The 25,861-nt window shown below is 36.9% G+C and overlaps 1 long non-coding RNA gene across 2 annotated transcripts in view; it reads left to right on the forward strand.

Moving 5' to 3' along the window:
- Window positions 1–14,274, forward strand: part of LOC308344027 — a 40,466-nt gene extending 26,192 nt beyond the window's left edge. Inside the window, exon 4 of one of the 2 annotated variants that reach the window (XR_013966943.1) lies at window positions 13,920–14,270. This is a non-coding gene — a long non-coding RNA (uncharacterized lncRNA). Of the gene's footprint in view, window positions 1–13,919 lie in introns of both variants that reach the window. The other variant, XR_013966944.1, reaches the window with a different exon arrangement.
- Window positions 14,275–25,861: the final 11,587 nt, after the last annotated feature.

A 25,861-nucleotide genomic window follows, 5' to 3' on the forward strand; every position in this document is an offset into this window, starting at 1 on the left:
TTTGTCTCTTAATTATAATGCCTCTCCATTCCTTCCCCAATTTTCACCCCCATAAATTGTTTATATTTTTCTTTAGTTCTCATGGGGGTATGGCACCATGAAGAATGCTTCCTGGTATGCACTTACATTAAATTAGAGAAGGCAGAGAGGAGAAGAAGCCTGCAACTTTCATCTCCATCTCTTTTCTTGGGCATTAATGAAGAGAAATAAGATATACAATTGGGAGATAAAATGGTAGCTTCAACAAAAAGATTAAACTGTCAATCCCTTAGCTAATCAAGAAAAGAAACTAACATATTGAGCATCTAGGATGACTACTAAATTTGTTAAGCACTTTAGAATTGCCTAATTTAATTCCCACAAATTACTGCATGAGATCTATAGCTGTAATTACCACAAGTATAAAGATAAGAAACCTCAGGCACAGGCATTCGGTCACATGGCCAAGGTCACAGCCTTGATGTGGAATGCTCTGTCATCGTTTCAACTGTGCGACAGGCTTCCCAGGAAACACTAACGGTGCACATCAAGTGGCTGGAAGTACAGCATCTCAGAGTTAGCCACTGGAATCTTGGGGGTTCCTTTTATAAAAGAAATAATTGAAAAATTAAAAGAATTAAAAGAGGAAAGGGGGGAGGAAATACAGAAAGAGTAATAGAGATAGGAAAGGGAGAAAGAAAAAGGGACAATAAAGATGTTTTAAAACCATTGGGTTGATTATAAATATTCTTTCTACCAAGGTATTAAAATATATAAATGCATCACATCTTTCAATATATAATGGGGGGAAAATCCCAGAAAAACATTTGATAGTTTAAAATATAGATGTACATATATGCATATACCTATTTTGATGTTTGTTTTACATAGGCTTAAATTATGAAGTAAAGTTCAACAAAAAGAAGACCTTGAATGGAACAGTCACAACCTTTGGTAATAATGTAAATGCCTTTTAAAAATTCACCAACTAAAATGCTTTAAGACTATTCCCAACAAAATAGCATTTACATTTCAAATTCATTAAAATCCTTTATTTTTCTTAAAAGAATATATTGAGTCATTTTGAAATGCTCTCATCCATATGTATAATAATGATAAATAATTTATTTCTTAAAACATTAGTTTTTTCCCTGTGGATTAGCATTGCTAAGTTAGACTTGGCTCTGGAATGCAATAGGAAATATTAGATTTCAGACGCTCAGAGGAAATTTTCTGCCCATGCATGGTGGATAAACACACATTATACTATTTACATATATTGTATTTCTTCTCTCTCCCACTAGGGAAAACAAAGCCTATAAATTGTATTTATACTGTTAGCAATGGAGTCTTTGTGTAGTGAACCTTACAGAGCATCAGGTGTTTTTCTCCTTGGGTCCTTAAACTGAAACTTAATTGTCCCATGTCACATCTGTTCACATCAATCACATTACATTATTTTCCTTACAATGTGTTCTTCGAGGTGATATGATTGATGTGACTAAATGTGATGGATCAAAAAGGTCTGTTAGGCACTTCAGAAAATTTCAAAATCTTAAGCCTGCAAGCCAAGGAATCTCTGTCGATGCATAATTCGGTATAAAGTTAAATTTGGAAGGGCAATACAGTTCATCAGATTAAGAATTTTTGACAGTGATTCTTGACAAACTACTTTTTGATGATAAAGAAACGTATGAATAATTTGCTAGGGCAGAGTCAAGGTTAGGGAGTCATTACCTTGTTGTAAATCACATAAATTCAGGAATGAATCCATGTGGAAAAGAATTTGCAGTTGGAAGACTCTGTTTTGGATCCCAGCTCCTCATGTTCCAGTTATGTGACCTTGGAGATATCACTTTAATTCTCTGAACCACAGTTTCTCATCTGTATCATCTATCACAGAGAGTATGTGAGAATAACAGGAAAGAATGTATCTAACAGAACGCTATAAATTACTAAGTATCATCTCAAGACTCCACAGTTTTGTTAAGGTCTGCACTGAGTAGGAATCAAATTATTTTAAAACACAGAAAGAATAACAGTTAAAGTAATTAGGTCTTTGATGCCCAGGAGCACCTCCAACGTAAAAGGAAGTAAGTCATCGAGGGGGAGGGGAATGCCTTATGTTCAGAATCCTCATGTATCTAATAACTACTTATCTGTTTGACCACCCATACATTGAAGCAGTTGTCCAAAGTCTGAGGGATCATTCTTGGTGAACATGTTCTCTTGTCAGCTGATGTATTCTCCACTTAAATTTTCACCAGAATTATATGGTCATTATAAACCTTAAACTGGGAAAGTTGTATCACTATTAATAGAAACTTCCAAGTAGGATTGTGGCTTGGAATTTTCTCTTTCCTACATTCCATTCTTGCTAAAGACATCTGATCAGATTCTGTCAGTGACTTTGGCTTCCTCCTTGACTTGTTTTCATAGGTGGCCTGTTATAAAATAACCTTTTAGCTATAATTCAGCTGTAACATTTTAGCTGTCTGTATTTTTTTATTATTTTTTAAAAAGATCGTTTATTTATTTATTTATTTGAGAGAGAGAGAGAAAGTATAAGTGGGGGGTCAGGGTGGACAGGGACAGAGTGGGAGGGAGAAGCAGACTCCTTGCTTAGAGAGCCCCGATTCTGGTCTCAGTCTCAGGAACCCAGGCCTATGACCTGAGCTGAAGGCAGATGCTTAACAGGCTGAGCCACTCAGGCACCCTGTGTAACTGTAAGTTTTTAAAGCAAACTATATCTGTAATAAACATCAGACACATGGGCCTGAGCCGAATAAGGAGCTGTATACTAACTAGAAGTTGGAGCTGAAGGAGGAAAGGTAGTGACTGGACAGTCAAATGTAGGGATAAGAGTCCTTGCTGAGGAATCAAGACACTTGTATTTGGCAAAGAAGGCCAGCTTTCTATTAAGGTCAAGTGTGGTTAAAATTGCCCTTCTTTTTTCAGCTTTAGCTTTGGTAAAGACACTTACATTGTCTGTGCTTCAGTCCTTCCATGGACGACATCTTCTGCAACTTAACTTCTGTATTGTGAGGTAGCAAACCGACTCCACTACAACTAGAGTGCACAAAGTAAAAGAGCTTTAAGTCTCCTAGATAGGGAGAAAAAAAACCCAAAACACAAAAAAGCCTCTATAAACCAATTTTAACTCACATCAACTTGAAGCAATAGGGTCCTATAATTTAATTTTCTCTTTCGGTAAAAACCCAGTTTATCTGCATTATTCATAATCTTTCAGGATTCTGCTTCATTTTTGGGTTCCTCCCAAGTGACCCCTTTCTGGGGAAAGGGGTTATTGGACCTTAGGACATGCAAAGAATTGAGGGAAACAGGATCTCCTTGGCTTCAGCTTGGTCCTTAGGAATGCACTGGCTGGTATTTCATTTCTGGGCTGTGCCCACTTTTGAAATTCAGTGCTGACAATTATGACAATGAGTTTATTCTCTCTTGGTCTTCAACTCAGTGAGGACCTGATGTTCTCTCCATATTGACTTGGTCTCAGCTTGACACTCCTTAGTGCTGTCTAAACTTTTAAACTCCTGTCAGAGTGCTGTGTTCTTCAATCTCTAGCTTTGAGAACACTCATCCTTACACAGTAGCTGCTTCTGACAATCTCTCAGCTAGAATTCAGAGTTGCCGCCGTTTACTTGGCATGGTATGCCTCTGGTTCTGAGAGGTGGGTCTCCTTTCAGAGTTCCAAAGAGAGAGAAGAAACAGGACTCTTGCATTTACCCTAACTTGTCTTCTCTGGGAAGGAGATTAGAGAAGGTAGATCAGGAGCTACATGTTTTAGTTCCCAGACTTCCTTTTTCTCTCTTCTGTCTCGGAAACCCCCCCCGCCCCTGCCCCATACCCAAGGGGAAGGGCTTTCCTTTTACTTCCTCTATATCATATTTTCCTTCTACAGTAGGACTGTAAGACATCCTAGCTATTATAAGTAGAAGAATATATTTTTTTCTACTCTGTGGGAGAAATCCTATGATCTAGTCTGTCAGATTGGATGGATTGGGTTATTAAATGTGCAAATAATATTTGTTAGATTACTATTCATTATTTGCATTATTTAGACCATTTAAATAAAAATGAGCTGAGCCAAAAGTAAAATACGAACACCTTAACTTTCCACAGAAATGTTTTTTATGTGCTATTATTTTGCTTTATTGTTTTTCTTAGACTTCTAGGTACTTCTTTTTAATTCAACCATGTGTCAATCTGAGATTCATCAGGAAAAGATGAAATCATTTTCAGTATTCATAATAAAGGGAATTTAATGTGTGGAATTGGAATGCAGGCAGAAGCTGAGAAGCTAAAAGAGTGTACTGTAGTGGAGTAACTAAAAAAAATTAGCAAAAAACTTCTAAGCTAAAGCAAAAAAAGAAGGTGGTATTGCTGTATACCAGGTTCTGAAGCCGCGGCTTCCATGTCCAAATAGAGCTGGAACCAATAAAGAGACACTAATATTGCTAATGAAGCTGCCCAAGATAGAGAAAGAAGAAAATAAACCATCTGATTTTTCTCCCTTTCCTCTCCTTTAAATGGTCACCAGTGGCTTCAGTCATAAGCTTATTGCAATGGTCTGAATGTTTGTGTTCCTGTACTACCCATATATTAAAATCCTAGTGATCTCTGATAGCACTGGGGAGAGAGCAGCCTTTGGGAGGTGATTAAGTCATGGGGCTGGAGCCCTCAAGAATGTAATTAATGCTCTTATAAAAGAAGTCCAAGAGAGTGCCCGTGTCCCTTCCACCATGTAAGGATAGAAAAGGAAATCTGTGACCGCAAAGAGGGCCCTCACCCAACTATGCTGACACCCTGGTCTTGAAGTTCTAGCCTTCAGAACTGTAAGAAATAAATATCTGCTCTTTATAAGCCACCCAGTCTGTTTTCTTGCTGTAGCAGCCTGAATAGACAAAGGCACAGAGTAACATAGAGGCCTCTGAAAGTCAGTCTTCAGGGGCCATCCCTCTTAAAATACAGAGTAGAGCCAGGGAATGGCAAAGAATGCATCAGACAGCAAGCAGGACCAGGAATGGCACAAACACTTTTCTAAAATTCCTCTCAGCATTTTCTGATGCACTAGGGGCTCTCTAGTCATTTCATCTTCAGGAAGCAGTCTCTCCTGGGGTTTCTGAAGTCTCTTACCAGCTCTAACTGGATTGGACATCTATGAGGCTTGGCTGGCAGTGGTCATCCTAGGGTCACCCTGCACCTGAGGATTCCCTTTGTCTTTCTCCTGAGCTAGATTTTCTATTTTCCTTAACCCCATCTTTGTCCTTCTAGATTTATCTGTTCAATTGCTCAAGTATATTTTCTAGTAGCTTTCTGAGAAATGGTAACCAGGAAGCATATTTTGTGGAGTTTTACACTGTAAAATATCTAAATATTTTTATTCTCTTCTCATGCTTGATTGATGGTTTGACTACATATGGAATTCTCGGTAATAATTCCATACATACCACAATATGTGCCAACTTTCCATTAGACTTTTGAATGTGTTATTCTGTTGCCTTTTATCTTCCACTGGCTATGGGAAAGGCTAAAGGCATTCTTTTTTTTGGGGGGGGGTGTGTGTGCATGTGATTTTGATTGCTGAAATGGGTGCATGGTCCAAAGTTCAGAGGCAACAAAACGCTAACTGAGAAAATGCAAGATGACATCAGCTGCCTCCATTTCGACCTTAGTCTGTACTTTCTAATTGATTAAGTTCCTTCTTTCCAGCTTATCTTAAGTCAGACAAAAGACCCAGTAGGCAAAGCATCCCCTGATGGAACCAAACCTAGCCTTTCAAGCAATGAGGACTTTCCTGAGCCATCAAGACCCTGAAGGACTGGGATGACTGGGTGGCTCACTTAAGTGTTTGCCTTCAGCTCAGGTCATGATCCCAGTGTCCTGGGATCTAGTCCTGTATGGGGCTCCTTGCTCAGTGAGTAGCCTGCTTCTCCCACTGCCTGCCATTCCCCCTCCTTGTGTGAGCTACTTGCTCTCTGACAAAGAAATAAATAGTGACCTTTAGCTTATATTTTCCTTACTTTATAAATCTAAAAGTACTTCCAGCACTTTGGAGACAGTTTTTGAGACATTAGTCTACTATCTTCCTGATGCTGGCTTCACTGAAATAAATCCCTTTCTTATTTCATTACCACTTGTCTCTCTGCCTTTGGATTTTGTCAGAGGCAAGGGGCTGAAACTTGCCTGTTTGGGAACCCCAGAGCCAGGTGCTTCTGCATTCCTGTGCCCCAATTTTAAAAAGTAAGTCTTTCTCACATTCCTTTCCCCAAGTCAACTGGTTTCCTATCCTCAGAGTTGCAAGCACTATTACCAGCTTCTAATAATCTCCAACTTCTGAAGATATTCTATGTACATGTATATTTACATATCAGTTTATCAACACAAATCTTCTCATTTGTATGTGAGTATGTGTTTTAGGCATTGCACTCTGCAAGAATCAGACATCTTTTGCTAAGATACTGTTTAAAAGTGAGGTGCTTTAATATAATAATTCATGTTAACCTAGGTCATTTATTCATCGACATATCATTCAGTCTCTGTCATAGATTGTAAGTATTTGTAGATTTCTCAACAAAAACAATGGTTCCGTTAATTTCAAAATGTTATTTGTTCACTGTGGAGAGAAGAGTTGATACATAGACCTTCATATATTCTTGGTTTCATTTTTTTGAATCTACTGAATGCCTTCTTTCTGGTCCATCTTCACTCCCTTCAGTATAACCTAGGAATTCTCTTCACTTTTCTTATTTGTTTTGTCCCATGTATTCTTATTGGTTTAACTTCTCTTATGATTTGAACTATATTTTTGATATTCTTCTGTTTCTAGCACAGAGCTTCTAAAACCCTAGGAATTTCCTGGATAGAAAGCCATCAAGGTGTCTTTTTTCATGTCAATGAGCTGACTTTTGGAAAGCTGCTGAATATGGCCCTGGTTGCCAATGGAGTCAACCACGTGATTAGAGGGTTGGAACTTTCAGTGCCCCTCTCCCCACTAGCCCTCCACAAGGGGAGAGGATCTGAAGGTTGAATCAATTATCAGTGGCCAATGATTTGATCAATCATGCCTAGATAGTGAAGCCTCCATAAAGCCCGAAAGGACAGGGTTCAGAGAGCTTCCAGGTTGGTGAAGACAGGAAGACATGTAAATGCAAGGAGAGTGGCATGCCCAGAGAGATCATGGAAGATTTGCACCCTTTCCCCATACTTTGTACTACACATCTCTTCCATCTAGCTATTCCTGAATTATATTGTTTTTAGATAAAACTGGTAATTTAGTAAGAACAAATGTTTTTTTGAGTTCTCTGAACTGCTCTAGCAAATTAATCAAACCCAAGAAGAGGGTCTTTGGAACCTTAATTCTATAGCCCAGATCCTTGGTCAGCAGCACAGGTGATAACCAGGACTTGTGATTGACATCTGAAGTAGGGGTGGGTGTGCCTGAGGGAGAGTGAGGACTGAGCCCTTAACTTGGATCTGATGCTATTTCCAGGCAGATAGTGTTAGAATTGAGTTAAACTGTAGAAACCCCAGCTGTTGTCACAGAATCATTGGTGATCTGGGGGAAAAACCCACATGTTGGAATTGTCAAAACTTTTATTTGACCATTTTTCTAGTAACTTCCTGAAAGAGTGAGTGCGTTACATTCTTTCTTGGCCATATATAAAAGTTTATCTTCCTCCTCAAATAAGTATAATATGAGAAAAGATTTTCCTTCAAAATTTAAAGACATTGCTCCATTCTTGATGTTTAGAAATCTAAACCCATTCTTACTTTTTGTGCTTTGTATGTGAACGTTTTATTCTTTTTTTTTTTTAAGATTTTATTTATTTTTGTGACACAGAGAGAGAGAGAGTTCCCAAGTAGTCAGAGAGGCAGGCAGAGGGGCAGGGAAAAGCAGGCTCCCTGCTGAGCAGAGAGCCTGATGTGGAGCTCCATCCCAGGACCCTGGGATCACAACCTGAGCCAATGGCAGAGGCTTAACCCACTGAGGCAACCAGGTGCCCCAGAACATGTTTTATTCTTAAGACGCTCTTAGGATCTTCTCTTTTTTTCCAGTGTTGTAGAATTTCAAGGGATGTACCTTGACGTAGTGCCTTCATCCATTTGCTTGGGCAGTGTATGAGCACTTTTAATCTAGAAACTCTTCAGTTCTGGGTTTTTTTTTCCTTGAATTATTTGATTTTGATTTTTTTTCCCCTTTCTGGTTCTTTTCTCACTTTTTTGAACTTCTTGTTTTCAGATACTGGATTCTCTGGATTAGACTTCTATTTTTTTTAATATTTCTTCATCAATTAATTTTTTGCTTTATCTTCTAAGAATGGCTTCAATTTTATTTTTTGGTTCTAATGAAAATTATTTTTAAATTTAGTGTCATATTTCTAATTCCCAGAGCTCTTTTTGCTGTCTGAATATTTGCCTATAATAGAATTCTGTCTTGTTTTGTATCTGCAGTATTATCTCTTTTCTCTCAAATGAGATTTGTGCTAGTATTTGGGGGGAGGAAGAGTTTTTTTCCTCATTTGCTAAAACTAGGGGTTTTTGTTGTTGTTGTTTTCTATTTTTGGGGGGTCTTTCCTATTAGGAAACTTTCCTATTAGAGGCGTTTCCCAGATCCTTGGTCAGGCAAATAAGTGTAGGGGATTAGAAAGCTGACTGGGAACTGGGCACATGGCTGGGCCTATGAACTCTGTAAGTCTATAAATGTTGAGAGATGTGTTGTAGGGGTTAGACCTAAATAAGTGCTGTTATGCCCATTTAACGGGTCTGTGATTAAAGGAGCAAGACTGATATAAAGCGAAGGTCAAGCAAAGCTTTATTTTGCGCCAAGCATCAAGAATCAGACCGACCGTCAAACTGACCGGTCAGGGACGCCCTTACAGAAAGGACGACCCCTCCCTGCTTTCCAGACTAACTTTTATAGAGCAAAGGTCATGTGGTTGGGCCTGGCCACACACAGATGGCTAATTGAATTACAATTCACCCGATAGTAGCCATGGAAACTAGCCCATCACCTTGGTAGCTAGGAGACAGTATGTGTCCCCACTGATTGGGTGTCTCCACCTGGCCCGACCCACCCTTGTACCTGGGCTTTGTTACCTGGGACTGGTTTCCGGGACTTGTTTTTAAGTGAAGGGGAAGGGGAAGGGGAGCAAGGACAGTTTAAGGGTTAAACAACAAAGTTATTGTTTAACTTCAATGGAAGCTTCCGGCTAAAATAAAAATATAAAATAGGTCCTTACAGTGCGAGAGGAGCTATAGAAATAGCCCATAAGGAGGTCCTGGAAGTGAAGGACTGGCAGATCAGTGAAGTCCCCAGCAAGTTCTTCTTCAGGCACTGAGAAACACAGACAAGTTGAAATGTGTAGGGGAATCTAGGAAACCAAGTATGTCCAGGCATCAGAATGAGACTACAAACAGGAGCTCAAGAAGAAGTCTGTGGGAAGCTATTATCTCTGGACTGTTTCTGTAGGTTTGTTGCCTGGGGTCTGGTAGTAAGCCTGGGAATGCTCTTTGTTACCAGGGCCTACAGTTGAGAGGAAGTGCTAGACGTGAATTTAAGGAGAGGGGGAGACAAGCTGGAACCTATAAGGCTGCTTTTAGGCAATAAGCTTGAGCAATGGAAACTTGAGCAGGGCAAAAGGGCCCACAAGGACCACCAAGCTGAATGCAAACAAGCTCATTAAGCAACCCACTTGGAAAGAGCCATAGGCCCCAACTGACCAATTAAACCAGGCACAGGTAATCTTAGGAACTACCAAAAAAAGGAAATTCCATATGTCCCCATTCTCCTTCATTCTGTCCTATAACTGTGGCTCCTCACCACTGCCTCCTGGCAGACAGTCTCCGCTTTGCTGTCCTGACTGCTGCTCCTTTGTGATAAATTCAGTAAACTTCAACCTGTTCTGTTCTGCCTTGGGTAAATTCGTTCACCATCCATGCTGCCAGACCCCACCCAATTGGGATGTCCCACATTTGATGCCCCTCCCCCCCCATCTGATCAGAGCACCCCACAGATCCTATTAGGAACTTTTCACTTCCTGGCATGATGTTTAGCTCTGATTATTTAGAGAGTAATGACTAGCTTAACTTTTGTCCTTAAATTTCGTGCAAGTTTTCTCCTGGCCAGTTCTGAGAACCATACAGAGAAGGGGAAATATAACTCCCAGCTTAGACAAGCTGGCAATAGAACAACATAGCATAAGGACTGTGAATTTAATTATAGGATCTGTCTGAAAAGTTTGATCTCTCTTTTGAGAGATCCAGTTCCTAGAGAAGACTCTACTCATTTCTGGCAGAAAGGGTGACTTCCTAGGTGTCTGTGTCTGATTTCTAAGGGAGGAGGAAGCGAAAGGAATGGCCTTATCGTTAAGTGTGCAAGTATTCATGCAACATCTCTGTTTTGAGTATGTTTTTCCTGCTCCAACATTGGTTTCCAAGTCTAGAGTCCTCTGTTTGTTTCTTCAGAGAATATATCCCCAAGTCATAGCTGGGATCATCTCCATTTTTAGTGGCCTCTTGATTGCTTATTCATGAACTTTGGGGCAACTCCGTGACTTAAACCAGGTTCTCCTCTTGGCTCTTAGTTTCCTTTTCTGCTAGTTTAAGATTAATTTTTCACAGGTCTGCTGAGTCATTTACTGCTTATATATTTGCTTTCTAGCTTGTAAAATTATATAGCTGTTAATTTTGCATCTATTCTCCCTTTTGTGAGTTTATACTCTTAAAAAGTCTTAATTATCATTTTAGTATGGTTTTTAAAAAGGAACAGAAATAGAATCATATGTTCAGTGTATCATCTTTGACTAGGAGTACACACAAATTTATTTTATCTATTTGGAAGTAAAAGTGATCAGATTAAAAAATTCATGTGGCCCATGTTGGGAGTATTCAGACACAAAGTGAAAGCTTGAGCACATATTCTGGATTTTTTTTTCCCTCACTACTTACTCTACCTATGGAGCAATAAAATAACCAGATCTGTGAGTTGACCAAGTCAAGAAAATATATCTGAGGCCATTGTTTGTACCAGAATCTCATTTATTTCTTTATTCAACATGGATATTTTAAGCAAGTATAATATTTCAGGCACTGTTTTGGTGATGAAGACACAGCAATAACAATCAGGAAAAACAGGAAAAATCTTGCTCTTATATAGTTTATATTCTAGTAAACAGAGACAGATAATAAGAAAAATAAGGTGATTGCTACAAAGAAAAATAAAGCAGGTTAAGAGAACAAGGGAATGGATTTTTGCTATTTTTACATAGAATGAATAGGGCCGACCCTTCTGGGAGGTCACCTTTGAGCAGAAAGCTGAAAAAAGTAGAAGTGGGGAAAGAGATTTCTAGGTTGATGGATCAGGGCTGTAGGACACAAGGATGTTAGATGGATCCAAAGAATTTTACATTGGTAAGGCTGGGATTGTTGGGGGGGCGGTTGAGGGGTGAGGTTTCTTAAAAGGATCATTTGTTTGTTCCTTCTTTAATCACACCTATGCCCTCATATGTGCAGAACTGCCCAGAGCATGAGGATTTAGGAAAAAAATTCATTTTTCTTAGTGCCAGGCAAAAGCTGAGTAAAGAAGCAATGGTAGAAGAGATGGCCGATATGTCTCTTCAAGGCTTAGTGTGAAATCCAGTATTTTAAGCAAATTTTTGAGTTCTCTTGAGGAAGGCTATGTTTCCAATGGCCTGTGCCTAGTAGGAAACAAGGTGAACCCAGCAATCCCAGAAACAAACCAGTGAACTGATTAGTTCACTGTCCGTATGGTAAAACATATGTAAAAACTTACACTCAACAGGACTACATATTCTCATATTATATTGGCAATATTTATAAAAATTAATCATACGCTTCATCGAAAAATAAAACAATGTATTTTTAATAGAGATTTTTATAGACCACATTTTCTAATTATGATTGTAAAAAGGTTAGCTATTTTTAAATCAATAAAAACTCTCCAAAACATCCATTTGATAAAAAAAAGGAAATCACATTATCAATCACTGATTACATAGAAGTTATTGAAAGAGATTATACTGTAGGGATCAGCTAAAACTTCTTTCATTAGATGAAGTCATGAAATATTTCTATTCTTATTTAAAAAAAGAGAAAAGTGTCTTAGTTTGTGTTCATCCAAAAGCAGAGCCTAAGGCAAGGTGTTGGGGGCAAAGAGTTTATCTGGCAGAAAGTAGGAGTGTGGTAGCATGGAGAGCAAGAGGAGGAAAGAGGAATAGAAGATAGATATAAATAAGGTATGTGATTATAGTTGCTGCTGTCAGCAATGAGGCTCACTGTGGCCTCCTGAAAGACATTCACCCTTCCCTCCCCTGCAGTTCTCAACATACACAGTTTAATTTAAAAGTCAAGTGGTAGAATAAATAATGAGGAGCAAATAATAAAAATATGAAAAAGAACAATGATGGAGAAATTGCTCTACTAGATATTAAGCTTGGTTATAAAGCCACTGTAACCAAATCAGTAAGGTATTGGTATGAGAAGAAATAACTACTAAGTGTAACAGAATAAAGCATTCAGAAATAGAGATAAGTATATACAGAAAATTAATATAATAATGATATATCAATTAATGAATAAAGGATTATTTAGTTAATAAGTGGTGTTAATGGGTTATCCACCTGAAAGCAAACAAACAACAGAATAAGACCTCTTTTTCATCCCACATGTAAAACTAAATCAAATATTGATTAAGGTCTAAATGTTAAAACAAAGATAAATGTTAGAAATATTAGTTGAAATTACAGAAGAAAATTTATATATAAAGTTGCATTTATATATAAAGTTGCTCGGAGGCTCTATCTAAGTAAGACACAAAAGTAAAAGTGGACATGTTTGTCTACTCAAAATTAAAAACACATTTTATAGCAAATGGTACCCCAAGTAAGTTCCAAAAGATAAAATTAAGGAAAATATTAGTAGTAATAATTATAATAGCAACTAACATTTAATTAGCACTCTCCATGGACCAGGCACTGTTCTAATGCTTTACATATATTAAACCATTTAATTCTCACAATTACTCTTTGCAATAGGCATGACATTTAACTCCATACTATATGATTTAGAGAAATTATCTTCTTAACACATAAAGATCTCTAAATCTGTTCAGAAAAAATAGACTATCCAATAAGAAAAAAAAAATGGGCACAAATTATGAATGGGAAAACAACCAAGAGGAAATCCAAATGATCAATATATACATGAAAGGATGCTGAATCTCACTATTAGTCAAGGAACTGGAAATTAAAGCAAAAATGCGATAGCATTTTTCCATTTATCAAATTGGAAAACTCTAAAAGAGAGACATCTAGCTTGGTGAGGATATAAGGAAAGAGTTACTGTCATACATGCAATCATTTAGTTATTGTCATACATTCAATCATCAGTAAGAATGCTAATTTCCTACTTTTTGGAAAGTAAACCTGGAAACTCTATTTAAATTAGAAACATCCATATACCACAGGGAAGCTACTATATAGAAATAAAGGCACAAGTATAGCAGGCTACCTGTAAGAAATATTTAGTATAGAGAGGAAACAACCTAAGTAGGTTCCATAGAGTTTTGATTGAATAAACTCTATTGTTTTCATAATACAGAATTTTGTGACATTATAAGAAGAGCTGACACTGTATATTTATCTGGAAGGATGTTTGTGTGTAATGTGCAATGACGTGATAAATTAAAATTCTAGAGTAATTTTGAATATATTATTCATTAAAAAATCCTAAATATGTGTATGTATGTTTTTATAACATGAAGAATAGTATGAAGAATACACACCTTACTGTTAGTAATAGTTACCTGTGGGACAGAGGAGCAGTGTGATAATTAATGCTATCTTTGTTTATGTCTTTATTTATTTATTTATAAAGATTTTACTTATTTATTTATTTGTCAGGGAGAGAGAGAGAGAGCGCGCACAAGCAGGCAGAGTGGCAGGCAGAGGTGGAGAGAGAAGCAGGCTCCCTTCTGAGCAAGGAGCCTGATGAAGGACTCGATCCCAGGACCCTGCGATCATGACCTGAGCCAAAGGCAGTGGCTGAACCGAGTGAGCCACCCAGGCGTCCCTGTTTATGTCTTTATTAGTTTACCAATCACAACGGCATGCAGTTCTTCTGTCATTAACTGTTCACATGTTATAATAAAAGTTGTTCACAATTTTAAATTATTATTTTGGTAAAAACATTTAAAAATACGTTAAATCAGAGAAGGCTGCCAGTGCTTGCAAAATAAATTCAACTAGACACGCACAGTGAGATGTGCACCTTTTTTTCCTTTTTCAAGGAGAGCTTAGATTTATGGAAAAATCCCAAAGTTAGTGCAGACTTACCATACTTTTCATCCAGTTTCCCCTATTATCAACAACTTAAATTAGCATGGTACATTTATTACAATTAATAAACCAATATTGATGTATTACTATTAACCAAATTCTATACAAATATACAAAGTCTTCATTCAGATTTTCTTAGTTTTTACCAAATGTCCTTTAACTGTTGCAAGGTCTCATTCAGAATACCACATTTAGCTGTGACAGCTTTGAAGTGTATTGGTTAGGTATTTTGTAGGATGTCTCACAGTTGTTGTTTTTCTGATATTTTTCTTACTATTTAAACTGGCATTATGGATTTTGAGAGGAAGACTACAGAGGTAAAGTGTTGTTTTCATTGTTTCGTATCAAGGGCACATACTGTCAACATGACTTAAACAATTGATGTTAACCTTGATTGCCTGGCTGAGGTATTTTCGTCAGGTTTCTTCACTGTAAAGTTAGTTTTTTTCTTCTCTCTTTCCTTACTGTAATTTGTGAAAGGAAGTCACTATCTATGCACAGCCCACACTTATGGAGTAGGAGTTAGACTCTGTCTCCTTGAAGGCAGAGTATCAACATAAATTATTTGTAATTCTTCCATATGACAGATTGAGAGGTTTGTCTCTTCTCTCCCACTTATTTATTCAATCATTAGTTTATATTAGTATGGACTCTTGGGCATTTATTTTATACTGGGTTTTAATCCAATGCTACTTTATTTTTTTGTTTCAAATGTCCCAGTTTGTTGATTGGGAGCTCCTTCCGTTGGAATCCATGTCTCCTTGACATATCCCCATCACTGTGAGTTGTTGTTTTATTTTGAGCACTTTCTTACTTTTTGACACTGCAAGCTGATCCAGTTCATGTTTTGCCTGCACCAGTTCTAGAATCAGCTATTTATCCAAGGATCCTTTTGTTTTTAACTGGAGAACGACCTTAGAAACCAGATCCATGTGCTAGATATGCTCTTTGCTTTTTAAGTGTCATTGCTTCTTTCCTTGCAGCTGATAGAGCAAGGAAATATATGTGTGTAGAGTATGTACATATACTATATGTATATAGTTACTAACCAGTGTATACACACATATCTATAAATATTTTATATTTAACCATCTATATCCATATTAGACCACATGTGAGTTCATACTGATTCTCCAACTTTAATCCTTGACCAGATGATCCTTCTAGCCTCCTCTACTTGTTTATTTGTAAACCACACTCCAAAAGTGAGACACTTGGCTCCCACTATCTTCCATGTTATTTTTCCAAGTCCAGCATATATGGATATCAGTATTAGAATTGTTAACTTACACTTCTGTGGAGAAAAAAAATTATCAACTAGAGTATTGTGTTTATGTACAGTTTCTTTTGCCTTTAGTCTGATACACTCCAGATAGTTCTAGAGTTATTAGTTATTAGTTCTAGGTCAGCACATTTTCACCTCACCTCTACACTTGTTTTTCAATTTGTTAACTTTTGTTTACTTGTTTGTTTATCATATTACTTTAGATCTACACTTGCATGGGGTCAACGTTTGGAGAATTTCAGCCACAAGTTCGGTAGTTTCTGTACGGTTCTAGGACTTGTCAAAAATAGAGATAGTTTCCATTTGGGGGTTGGTCTGCTTGTTGAAACTGTTGTATCACAAAGAGAAAAATAATAAGTCTTCAAAATACAGGCATCAGCCAAAAAGTCTCATTGTTCCCTTAGTCTATCTCAAACATAGTGACAAGCAGTACTGAGATATTACCTGCACTGTTCCTACCCTCTGCTTGAAGGTGGGATTCTTTAATTTTCCATGGTTTGGAGTTCCAGAGAATGGGAGTGAATGACAAAAGGCTTACTCAACACCTGTCGAAGAGTCTCTACCAGCAGGACTGGGTTAATGTCAGAAGGGATAAAGGTGTTCCACACTCTTTTACTGCCTTCCCGGGGAAGAAAGCATGGGCCCATGGTGAGACCTACTCATAATCCTCATTTGGGACATTTAAAGCCAAGCTTCTCCTTATCCTTCAAGAAAAAGAAACAAAACAAAACAAAACTGGACTGATGCCTAAAGAAAGGTGCATTGAGCTGAGGACTTAAACATTGCAAGAAACTCTTCCCCAGCCGAGTTACTACCTTATTTTCTAGGAAGGAGCCGTGGATTTTGACAATTCTTTGAGTAAGAACAACAGATAAAAATCATAGTCCATTAATCTCACCTACTTCTCATATGGAGGGAAAAAAAGCGTTACATGGTGGTGGCAGATATTTTGAGTTCCCCAAATTAGATTTTTCTGAAGGTCTCCCATAACACATTCAATACTCCACACTAAAAAGGCCATTCACTGAAAAACCCCGCAAAATATTGTCAAGAGTCATAAACAGGTTTGTGGATGAACTCATCCACATGTTGAAAAGCTCCTGGGTTTTAAATTCCACATTTAGGGAGTCCTGTGGAACTGCACAATAGGATGGTTTGGAAATCAGTCTAGCCTATGTAGGTGATTCTGGGAACACTTTCTTAGAAAGGTTACTAATGCTCTCATCAGTCTCAAAATAGTCCTATAAGTACCATACTTTGAAGTGACTTAGATTATTCCATGAGAAAGTTATTTTCTAGGCAACTCCCTATGGAACTGGTCATTTTATTTCAACACCCACAGAGATAATCCTGGTAAAGGCTCAGTGTAAGTCATCCACAGGAGAATTATCTCTTCAGATGATGAAGGAAAGATTTCTCCATGTGTGACCTGTCAGGGTTGTTACCATGGTGATCACTGGATATATTTGTCTACAGACTGACCCTATTAGTGACCTACTGGGACCATTTCTACATTTCCGTGACATGCATTTCTCTTTAAGGTGACCATGAATTTTAACTGATAATCTGTACTCTAGGGTTTACATCCTTCACCCTATTATGCCTCTAGAGCAACAATGAAGAAGTCTGAAATAACTTTCTCAGGAAGCAACCCAAATTCAGCAATAGGATTTGTATTTATCAGTTTTGTCAAATATATACATTATGTGTTAAATAAATTACAATATATAATACATAATTTATCTATTACCTCTCTTTGCAGACAGATTTCATCCTTTTGTACTATACATGGGCAGACACTAGGTACTTCTAGAAGCCCTTAGCCAAATTTTCCCTTTATAAATCTGAAACAACCTGACACACTATTTTTTTCCTTCACTTAAGAAAAATATGCAGAAAAAAGTGACTTGCTTTTTTTAATTCTTAAGTAAGTCACACCAAGATTCATGTGTGTATTAGCCAGTAGTGGAAACAATGACAGCTCTAGCCAGAAAACCAGGTAAGTACATGGTTTAGGGTAGAACATGAACAAAATACATTATAAAACATATTGTTTTTATTATTGAGAATAAGATTGTTTTGAAATTCAGAGTGTGAAAATTGATTTCCTTATATATATTTGTTATTAATTATCAAATGCTTTCACATTCCATTTTTTTCCTATGTGGGTGATTACCAGTAATATGTTTTACAGTTTATAGATTAAATATACAAACCTTGATTAAAGAGATAATATAATACAGAGGTTAAGAAGGTATGTTCTGGAACCAGACTGGTTTCGAATCCAGCCCTACTACCCACCAGCTGGTGTTGTGTGACTTTGAGTGTGTTATTTATCTTTTTTCTGCTTCAGTTTCCTCTTTGGAAAAGTAGGGTGAAACTGAGTTCTACATCATTGAGTTGTATTATTAATTCATACATGTCAGCTGCTTAGCACAAAGCCTGGCACAGAGTAAGCATTTAATAAATGTTAGTTATACATTATTGTGGACCTATCATGTCACAATCTGTTTTAACTTGTGTGGTTTTACACAATTTACTCATAAAGTATTTGGTATTTGTAACCACATAGGAGCTACAGAATATATCTCAGCATCCTAATCATCTAGTTTAACATGTTACAGCTCATAACAAAACTTGGGAGAAATTGAAAAATAAGACTAATTTTCTTTGAAATTACAGATTAACTATCCACCACTAGTGGAGCAATAATGCATAATCTATATCATAATTCATATAAAGTTGGACCTGATTGCTTTCACTCTGAAATTAACCTGAACATGGTATATAATTAGAAAACAAACACTGAGGGTATTATGCTAAGTGAAATAAGACAATCAGAGAAAGACAATTATCATATGATCTCACTGAAATGAGGAATTTGAGAAACAAGACAGAGGATCTTAGGGGAAGGGAGAAAAAAAATGAAACACAATGAAATCAGAGAGGGAGACAAACTATAAGAGACTCTTAATCTCAGGAAACAAACTGAGGGTTGCTGGAGGGGATGGGGGTTGGAGGGATGGGGGGGTGGATGATGGACATTGGGGATGGTATGTGCTATTGTGAGAAAATAAATAATAATAATAAAAGAAAACACACAGACACAAAATAATACAACATCCCTAAAAACTTGGAAAGCAATTTCTCTCCCCACAAAACACCAAAGTTTCAGCAATAATAGATAACAGAATTTCTTTAAATCCTTTTCCCCACTTACCTTCTTAGAGTCCTGCATCACATGGTAGAGCAGATCACCCTAAACTGTGATCCTCAGAATTCCTCCAATATCCCCTGAAGCCAGATGGATTGATTTTTAACTTTCTTGTCCTCTTTCTCTTTATTTTTTTCTTCCTTGCTGTATTTTTCTTCTTTAAGCAACTCTGTCATTTCCAATTTAAAGCCATGTAACTAGCTCAAACTCTGTTCAATTCTGGTACTCTGATCTATACTACAAAACCCAGGAATTTAAGAGGCAAAAGAGCATTACTCATAGTGGGCAAGGAAAGAAAGAGGATATGAAAATATTTTAACATTTTTTTCCTGCAACAAAAGGAGTTGTAAAAAAGGAAAATTATTAGAATATTGATAATTAATACAGCCATACACTTATATAAATCTTTAGAATTTATTTTTCAACCTTTGCTTATGTTTAGTATCTACCCGGCAAAATAAATATGAAAAAATCGCTGTAAGTACAAATCATGCTTCTTTAGACATATGGGAAGCTTTGCAAGACTTCAGTCTCTTTCTAGAAAAAACGAAGATGAATTGATTTTAGTTAAAAAGTAATAATTCATTACACCTTAATGGGTTAAGCCTCTGCCTTCTGCTCAGGTCATGATCTCAGGGTTCTGGGATCAAGTCCCGCATCAGGCCCTCTTCTCAGCAGGGAGCCTGCTTCCCCTCTCTCTGCACCTGTCTCTCTGCCTACTTGTGATCTCTCTGTCAAATAAATAAATAAATAAAATCTTAAAAAAAAATAAAATAAAAATGCTTGAAGTTCAAATGAAGATAAATCAATAGTTGAAAATTTGCTTCATGTAAAAAATCTAAAGATTTCATCCTAGGGACGAAACTGACGCTTCTTTGGTTCACATTTACAAAGAATTTATTAAAGAATTAAGTACAGGTCTCTCTGAGCATTCATTTGGATATTTAGAAGAAATTTATGAGCTATGTTGTTATGCTCTACCACAGGGAGCCATTTTCCTAAAATACATTGATCTTCTGAAATAAAACAGTACACAATCACCAACAGACACATGAAAAGATGCTCATCATCACTATGAAGAAAATGCAAATAAAAACTATGAGGTATGACTTCACACCTGTCAGAATGGCTAAAATCAACAACACAAGAAACAAAAGGGTTTGATGAGGATGTAAAGAAAGGGGAACCCTTTTGCACTGTTGGTAGGAAAGCAAATTGTCGAAAAGAGTATGCAGGTTCCTCAAGAAGTTAAAAATAGAACTACCCTATGATCCAGCAATCATACTACTGGGCATCTACCCAAAGAATACAAGAGCACTAATTCAGAGGGATACACACACTCTTATATTTAGCAGCATTATTTACAATAGCCAAGATACAGAAGCAGCCCAAGTATCCATCAATTGATGAACGGCTAAAGAAGATAGATATGAATGGCTAAAGAGGATATATCTATATCTATATCTATCTCTCTCTCTATATATATGGAATATTAGCCATTAAAAAGAATGAAATTTTGCCATTTGCAATTACACGGACAGAGCTAGAGAGTATAATGCTAAGTGAAATAAGTCAGGAAAACACAAATACCATAAGATTTCATTCATATGTGGAATTTAAGAAACAAAACAAAGTGGAAAAAATTAGGAGAGAAATTTTTTTTTTTTTTAAAGATTTTATTTATTTATTTGACAGACAGAGATCACAAGTACGCAGAGAAGCAGGTAGAGAGGGAGGAGGAAGCAGGCTCCCCGCTGAGCAGAGAGCCTGATGCAGGGCTTGATCCCAGGACCCTGGGATCATGACCTAAGCCGAAGGCAGAGACTTTAACCCACTGAGCCACCCAGGCGCCCCAAGAGAGAAACTCTTAATTCTAGAGAATAAACTGATGGTTACCAGAGGGGAGGGGAGTGGGATGATGGGTTAAATAGGTGATGGGGATTAAGGAGTGCACTTACGATGAGCACCAGGTGATGTATAGAAGTGTTGCATCACCATCTTTACACCTGAAACTAATGCTGTATGTTCAACTGGGATTAAAGTAAAAACTTAAAAAAATAATAAAGCATTATACAATCAATAGCAAGAGCTTTTGAACCTCAGCCTCATATCTGACTTTTTGCTGCAGATTATTACACTTTATACAAAGTGTGATAACACTTAACATTTAGGCATCAAAAAGAATTATATATCTACGCTTTTATTTTTTAAAATTAATTTATTTAGGGGGCATGAGTGTGAGGGGCAGAGGAACAGAGACTCTTAAGCAGAGTCCACGCTGAGGGTGTAACCACATGGGGGTCTCAATCTCAGGACCCTGAGGCCACAATCTGAGCTGAAACCAAGAGCCAGATGCTTAACCAGCTGCACCACCCAGGTGCCCTTTGTTCTGGCTTTTTGCTATAGAAAACAGTTTAAAGTAGACGAAAGGATTAGACATTTGGGAATATAGTAATCATTTAATTATTCACTGCATAACTTATTATTTCCATAACAACTGCATATTAGCTTGGCTTTGTGTGTGTGTGTTTTTTCCTTTGTTTGTTTTTGTTTTTAGAGAGGGAGAGGGTGGGGAAGGGACAGAGGGAGAGGGAGAAGGAGAGAGAATCCTAAGCAGACTCCATGTCCAGTGCAGAGCGCAATGCAGGGCCTGACCTCACAACCTGGAGATCATGACCTGAGCTGGAATCAAGTGTCAGTCACTTAACTCACTGAGCCATCCAGCCGCCCCTATTAACAATTTTTCATAGTGACTATAAGTAGTGTTTTATGTTTAACTGTGAGGAGTTGGCCCAGAAAAAAAATTAATGTTGTTGAGTGGGAAGATAAGTTCTCATTTAAGCACTATTATAAGATCTAAGTGATTTAGAGAAAATTCTGTTACACTTAGTCTAATTGTAAGATAATATTAACATGCATTCTGTAGGGCTATCCTTAATTCTTGTTAGTGACATTTAGCAACTTCTGAAGACATGCAGCATGTAAATTGTTCCATATTATGGTCCTCACCACAAAAATGTACATAGGATACAAGTAAAAACTCTTCTATTGGTTGTTTTTTGCACCCATGTGTATTTATGCTTCAGTAATATTTAAGGCAAAGGGAAATGAAGAGTTCAACATAAGGTGGAGGGAAGAAAATTCTCCACTGCCAAGATTAATTATGTGTTTTGTTTCTGCAGAAAATTAAACAGCAAGATATGATGCAAGAGCAGGCAGGATCCTAGTTGCCATTTATTGTTTACCCACAGGTCCCTGCAATTGTCTGCCCTGTTTTGAACTATGTATATAGTGAAGTAGCTGATCTGCACACTATTTTCTTCACTGAGATTCTAATCCTTCCTTTGGGTCTCTCTAATGTTGCTGAAGAAGAAATCACTAGCCTTAAAAAATTTACCCTGAATAAGTACTACCTTGATATCAAAGAGTAGGACCACACTTTTGGTAGACATAGGCTAACAGAGTATAGCAACAGAAGAACATATAAAATGTGTTTGTTTCATTGGTTTGCTAACTTGGGAAGTGGAATAGTTCCAGATGACTGGCTATTGGACAAGGTAGAGAATTTTAAAGGCTTTATCAAAGATATTATGAGTTACTATTATTTTTCTTATTTCTCAGATTTTATTTATTTCTCAGAGAGAAAGAGAGAGCACAAGCAGGGAGACCAGCAGGCAGAGGGAGAAGCAGGCTCCCCTGTGAGCAGGGAGCCAGATGTAGGACTTGATGCCAGGACCATTGGATCATGACCTGAGCCGAAGGCAGATACTTAACTAACTGAGCAACCCAGGCATCCTGAGGATATTATGAATTGTTAACATTCTTCCCCTACCTCTCTAGCTAAGAAAAACTAATGAAGATTTGTAGAACAATTATATAACATTAGGTAGGAGAATTTGAGAGAACAAATTTCACTTTTTGTTCTTCTTTCTTTTTTTAAAAAATTATTTAAAACTAGTGAGCTCAGCTATTTTTTTTAAGTGCTTTTGTGGGGGTCTTGATTTTTCACTTAGTAAGTGGATAACATTGTGTTTTGTCTCTTAAAAACTCTTTCTTTCTATTCACATGCCATGCCTTGTAGCTTTCTTTAATTCAAGCACGTGCAATACCATGCTATCATTCTTTCTCTAGGTCCACTGCAGTCATCACTCTTGTATTCTATGTCTTTTTTGACATTTGAAGTAAAATCTAAACATGATTGTGAGAAAATGACATAGGAAGCCTGTATGACATCCATGACCTATTAAAGGTACTGAGATTTTAGATTCTATAAGTATCTTTGTGGTCTGTAAAATCTAAAAGTGCTAGGTTTATCATAATTTTACTAAAATAATTCCATGCTCTCCTGGTTGAGGAAAAAAAAATGGTTGAGGAAAAAATACTCGGTAACATTTCACATTTTATTGCTAATTAAAACATTCAGGGTTTATATAGTTTTCTTTGCACAAGTAAAAATATTACTGTAGGCTTTTTATTAAAGATATTTTGTTTGGATAAGCAAATCCATAAATATTATTGACTCAAGGAATGTTAGTTAAAGTTGGCTGACTGCCAAGAAACCTCATAAGACAGCACTACCTTAAACAATTTACTGCAGTCTGACTTCAGGGTCTGACACAGTGTTTCAGGCTTTTAAAATTTTTAATATTTTTGTCAATGTGCCACAGTTGAAAAACCAGAATTGACTCAATGTGGATCAGCCCTGCAGGCTATAGGGGAATCTCATGGAAAGAATTTCATGATGAGGAACCAAACCTCAAGAATGGAAAGCCAAGGAATTTTCTAGTTCTCTTTCTTTGTCCATACTTCCTATTGAGTATTTTGAAAATTTTCCTCTTTGAAGACATAGTCTGTTTATCTTCTCTCCTTTTGTTTATATTGTTGAAGTTAACTTATTAATTTACAAAGAGGAAATATAAGTCCCAAAGGCCAGTGCTTTGGTTTCTCCAGTAGGCAAACTTCAGGTAAATCAAATTATTTAGTTTGATAAGCATGGAATAAGATTGGGTGAATATGTATGTCTATATAACTTTCCATAAGTAGCCCCTTCTTTGAAATTTTATCCCTTTCAGAGCTCTTGTTGAGGTGATGGGCCTGGGTGGACATGTTTGTATCATGTGATACCATGAATGGGTAGACAATCTATACATAGACGTAAGCATTCAGTTTCAATGTTTAAAATTTGAACCAAGGGACACAGACACAAACACTGTTTTGGAAAATGTGCCTACTGGATTCTTCTTGCAAAGTCAGTGCCAGAACTGGCTCCTTGGAGAGCCTGAACAGCCAACAAGCAGAAGTTGTTAAGGGAAGAAGAGATGTTAAGATTAATCTGCAAGGAGAAAAATGAAGCAAATATATAAATCTAAGTGGAGACAAGGATCTTTGTGGTCCTACAGAGAAAACGATTTACAGAGTGATGGCCAGACTTTAAAACCTGGTCTTGGGTTCTAAATTTGTTTGCTTCAAATTATCTTGTTGCCTCTGTGTAGTGTTTTCATTTGATCTACTTTGGGTGATTTTCGTACTTGTAGTGAATATGGCACACACACACACACACACACACACAGAGACACACACCCACACACATATACCCCTCAGTATTTTTTTATGTTTTAAAGTAAAACATGTATATATTTTAAAAGCCAGATAGTAATACAGGGCTTCTAATGAAAAGTAGCAAGTTGTCTGCGGCTTCATTTCCTCCTCCATCCCAAATAACTTATCTCCTGAACAAATCATTTTCAGCTCTTAGTTTACTTTAGAATTTACTTCTATATTTCCAAAACTTTTGTTCAAATTCCTATTTCTCATTCTATAAATTTTAGCATTATAAATTGATTTCCTATTATGAAAGCAGAAGATTTAACTGCCTTTTACCAATTGCCATCCATTCATCTAATATAATAACATCATAATTTTTGGTGAAATCACCTTTTAATCTTTACATTATTATGACTATAGCTATGTATTATTACTGTGTACATATTGATCACTGCTGAGATATGAATTGTACAATAGTTATATTTCCTTTTAGAGTTAATAACTGCCTCATTTTGGGGAGGTTTAGATTTTTATGTAACTATCACTAGTTTTTTCCCAAACTCTATAACAAAAATCCTAAAAAAAAACCCTAAAGTTTTGACATAGTTTAAAAATCAGGAAATCTGTCAGCTTCCTTTAGATCTTAGAAAAGTTGTTCTACTTTTTTCCAACACCATTTTTGAAGAGACTATTTTTCCCATTAAGTATTCTTGGCTCCACTGCCAAATATTAGTTGACTATATTGTAAGGACTTACTTACAGGTTCTTGATTCTGTTTCTCTGGTCTATGTTGTCTGTTTTTATGCCAGCACCATATTGTTTTGATTACTATATCTTTGTAATATAATTTGAAATCAGGAAGTGTTATGCCTTCAGCTTTGTTCTTCTTTTATGGATGCTTTGGCTATTCTTTTGATCCATGAACATGGAATACCTTTCCACTTGCTTGTGTCTTCTTCAATTTTTTTTCATCAAAATCTAATAGTTTTCAGTGTACAGATCTTTTACCTCTTTGATAAAAATTTATCCCTATTTAATTGTTTTTGATGATACTGTAAATGGGATTTTTTTCTTTATTTCTTTTTCAGGTATTTTATTTTAAGTATATGGAAACACAGCTGATTTCTACATATTGATTTTGTAGCTTGCAACTTCACTAAATTTCCTCATTAATTCTAACAGTTGTCGTGTGTGTGTGCGCACGCACACGACGTCTTTAGTATTTTCTATATATAAAAGATCATATCATCAGCAAAAAAGATAATTTTACTTCTTTCTTTCCAACCTGAATGCCAATTTTTTTTTTTTTTTTTTTTTGGTCTGGTTGCTTCAGCTAGAATTTCCAGTAGTATGTTGAACAGGAGTGGTGAGAGTAGGCACTGAAGCACAGTGGTGCAGGCCAGTGACAGAAGACAGGGCTGGGCTGGATCAGGGCTCACAAACACATGTGGGGACCCTGGCTGT

The sequence above is a fragment of the Martes martes genome (genome assembly GCF_963455335.1).
Source record: "Martes martes genome assembly, chromosome: 6".
NCBI classification, from domain to species: Eukaryota; Metazoa; Chordata; class Mammalia; order Carnivora; family Mustelidae; genus Martes; species Martes martes.